Source organism: Taudactylus pleione, unplaced genomic scaffold (genome assembly GCF_031769625.1).
Source record: "Taudactylus pleione unplaced genomic scaffold, aTauple2 ptg000703l, whole genome shotgun sequence".
Taxonomy (NCBI): domain Eukaryota; kingdom Metazoa; phylum Chordata; class Amphibia; order Anura; family Myobatrachidae; genus Taudactylus; species Taudactylus pleione.
Genome location: NW_028285105.1, coordinates 5,474,089 through 5,477,972, shown reverse-complemented (window position 1 = coordinate 5,477,972; position 3,884 = coordinate 5,474,089). Strand labels below are relative to the sequence as shown.

At 47.9% G+C, this 3,884-nt stretch overlaps 1 pseudogene; it reads left to right on the top strand.

Annotated features, from left to right (window-relative positions):
* The first annotated feature begins 293 nt into the window (after positions 1 to 293).
* Positions 294 to 2,221, top strand: LOC148477665 (uncharacterized; annotated as a pseudogene).
* The last annotated feature ends 1,663 nt before the right edge of the window (positions 2,222 to 3,884 follow it).

The following is a 3,884-nucleotide window of genomic DNA, read 5'->3' as shown; positions in this document are numbered from 1 at the left end:
GAACTCTGCGGGGACCGCTTGAGGAACGCTAGCATCACTTTTTGGTGCGACAACCTGGGTGTAGTGCATGTGATTAATCGTCAGAGTTCATCATCTCTTCCGGTTGTTCGTCTGCTAGCGAGACTGGTGCTGCATTGCCTGCTGCTTAATGCCTATTTTGTTGGCCGGCATGTGCCAGGTGTACAAAATGCAATAGCAGATGCATTGTCATGATTCGACTGGCGTCGGTTTAGGCAATTAGCCCCCCAGGCCAAGTTGTCCGGTGACCCGTGTCCACCTTATGTTTGGCAGATCATCAGGCCGGCATGGAGGAACTAGCTTTCAGGGCCGTTGCCCCCAGGCGCTGTTATAAGACGGGTTGGCTGGAATGGGAGCGTTTCCGTGTTTCGGTGGCTCAGACAGGTAAGAGCTTGCAGCAAGTCATGCTGGCTTTTATTTGGGATCTGTACTCACAAGGGCGCTCGCTCGCTGTGGTGTATTTTAGCAGGCGTGTCATTTTTATCTGGGTTATATGACAGGTCTGATCCCTAAAGGTCCTTCTTGGTCTCAAGGTATTTGAGGGGTTGGTCCAGGTCGACCCCTACAGCAGTTGACTCCAGGCATCCCATTGACATTTCCCTGTTACCTCACTTGTTGGCTGCGGTCCCTGCAGTTTGAATGCTGTTATTTCAGTTGAGTTTTGCCATGGCGTTTCATGGAGCGTTTTGGGTCTGTGAATTAGTTGCCCCCTCTAAGAGGGTGTGACTAACTGTTGCAGATGTAATTGTACGCCCTGACGCAGTACTTTGCCTTATACGATGCTCCAAGATGGAACAGGCTTGTAGAGGGCGCTGGCTTTCCCTTCAACCATGTCCCATTCCTGCGGTATGTCCAGTGGTGCTGTCGCGCACCTTCGAGCATGTACATGGCGAACAGGATGGGGCATGGTTGATGCACGAGAATGGGTCCCCGGTTACGAAATACCAGTTTTGTCATGTCTTTGTCAGGATGCGGCCTGGGATCAGCCACTACTCACCTCCGTGCTGGCGTCCTTGTGCATAGGTGTTCAGTGGCTGGGAGTGGAGGTAAGTGGTGTCTGAGTATTCTCCCCGGGGTCTGCTAGGGCTTCCGTGTGTGCGTCCTGGTTTCCGGGGTACCGGGCATAGTCACAGCCATGTTGGTCCATATCACCTGACTAGTCTCTCCCAATGGTAGTCCTGTGGTCACTCAGCTGATCCTCTGATCCAATGACCAGCTACCCAGGGGTATCTGACTGACTCCAGGAACAGGAAACTGCTGTTCAACTTCCAGTGTCTGTGTTACTCACCAGTGCTTCTCTGTGTTATTATCTTCAGAGTGTTGCTTCAGCCTACTCACAGTTCTCCAGTGTTATTTGTATTAGCTTCCATGCTAATTCTCTGTGTGTGACTTTAACTCTTTCTCAGAACTTAGTGTTTGATGTTACTATTCCGATGTGTCTTTTAGTGTGCTGCTTAGCTCTATTGCAGCCTCCCTGTGTTACTGTGGTGTCAGCTTTCATGCTAATTACTAGTTAGCTCTCAGCTGGACCTCTAGCAAGTATTTAGTTCAACTCCTGTGTTCAAGTATTCAGTTAATCTCCTGTGTTCAAGTATTCAGTTCATCTCCTGTGTTCAAGTATTCAGTTCATCTCCTGTATTCAACTATTCAGTTCAACTCCTGTGTTCAAGTATTCAGTACATCTCCTGTGTTCAAGTACTCAGTTCATCTCCTGTGTTCAAGTATTCAGTTCATCTCCATTCTAATATAGTTCTGGTCTTCCTGCCACTCCCAGGTACCTGTCCAGAGGGCCGTGACCTGCTCGCTTGGTGCAGCAAAACCCATATCCCAACTGGGGGGGGGTCAATGGTGAAGACCACCAAGTGAGCTAGACTCCGCGCCTCTGGCCAGGTCTAGCCAAGCCTTGGTTTGGCCGCAATAGGGAGACCTAGCTGTTACTCACCTGCTTAATCCCTAGCCACCCTACCACACGACTTTTTCCATACGGTTCGTGACAGTCTTGAAGTGCTTGGCATCTTTAGGGCTCGAGCCGGGTGAGTTCGGTACTTACTCATTTAGAATTGGAGCTGCTACAACTGCGGCTTCTGCTGGCTTATCTAACGGGGATATACAATCCCTTGGTCAGTGGTGCTCTGCTGCGTTCCGTCGCTATATTCGTCCGGGTTTATCTGTTGTGTTCCAACGTAGCTCACCGGAGTCCTAACCACTCGCCGACTTACTGCGAGAGTCTATGAGGATTTTTTTATTTTTCCCCCGATGGCCCAGTTGGCTTCTGAATTATATGAAATGGCATGATTAATAGTTTACTCCCTGTTTTTTAGGTTTTTTGCCTCAAGTTCAGTTGACTACATTGTTCCCCTTCCCTTCTTTATGTTACGCTTCCATGTCTTGTTGGTGTGCTGTGTGTGTGATTTGGCTGCTTTGTATGTTTTCTTTCCATGTTGACCTTTCTTTTTCAAATGTTTTCAGGTGTATTCGATGTCAATTCGATCTGAGTGTTAGGGCATTCCTATATTTTCTGGGCTGCTCAATCGCTATTAGCATCTGATCCTAGCAGTTTCTCTCAGGTGCATTTAATTAGATGGTTAGGATTTCGAGGGATGTGCTGGGGCTCTCTTTTAGATAGGTTGGGTTGCCTACGGTGATAGTGCTGCATCTGGGTGGGAATGACTTAAGTCAGCGCACTGCTCTAGATTTACGCTCTGTTATCATTAGGGACTTTAATTTGATAGCGGAAGCTTTGCCTTCCTGTAAGTTGGTGTGTTCCTTCATAGTCCCTAGGCATGTGTGGAGGAATGTTGGGTCTGCTGCATGGCTTGACGTGGCTACGAAAGAAGTCAATACTGCAGTGGCTAGGTATATGCTGGAGACTGGTGGTGGTGTGGTGGAGCATGTATTGATACAATTTCACGATATTCACTTGTATCGGGGAGATGGTGTGCACCTTAGTCCTGCAGGTGTGACTATTTTCTGGAAAGTATTTTCTGCTGGTTATGGTGTTTCTGTGTGGAGGTTTGAGCTATGGTGGCGGCACATCAGTTTAGGCCTTGCTTGGCGGAAAAGAACAGCACTTAGTTAGTCATGTTAATAGTTATGCTTAGTGGGTGCGCTCTCCTTGAAAGTGGAGTAAGGTGTCAGCCAATTGTCCTGGACAGGAAATGGCTATACCACCCGGACAGGTGCTTAGAAGAAAGGAGAGTTGATCACCAATACTTGGCTTGTGTGTGTGTGTTTGTTTGATCTGTTTGCTGTTATTGTTATGTGCGTTCTTTTTGTGCCATGACCAATATTAGTTTAATTTATAGTCAAACATTCTAGTGTTTGTCAAAAATAAAATTGACAAAGATTTTAAAACGCCAACACTGTTGTCTGTGTCTTTATTTTTAGGAGTTAAGTTGCATTATTATAAAGTATTATAAGGGTACACGAAAAATACATATTAGTGAGTTTAATGGGCACAACTACCATAGGTGCAGGGGGTGCAGTTGCTATGGGGCCCAGAGCTTAGAGCGATCCATCTTCCTTGTCAAAGTTACATGTGTTATATACATTTTTCACGATTGGGTGGTACATAGGGGTTCTTACAGACTTTTGCTATGGGGCCTTCAAATACCTAGTTATGCCCCTGCTCTGCATCATATAAATCTAGCGTTCCCGCTAGGCTGTTTTAGCGGGGCGCGGCGCCCTGCCCTCTTTCTGGAAGGCAAATAGTGCCCTGCCCTAACAGCCTGCGGGAACTGTCTTCACCCGCGGGTCGCAGTGTCCCGCTGGTGAAGAAATGTGCGGTGACCCGGTCACCGCCGGAGAATAGACGCCGGGCGCATGCGCCCGGCATCTATTCTCCCTGTCTGCAGGGCTTGGGGGCT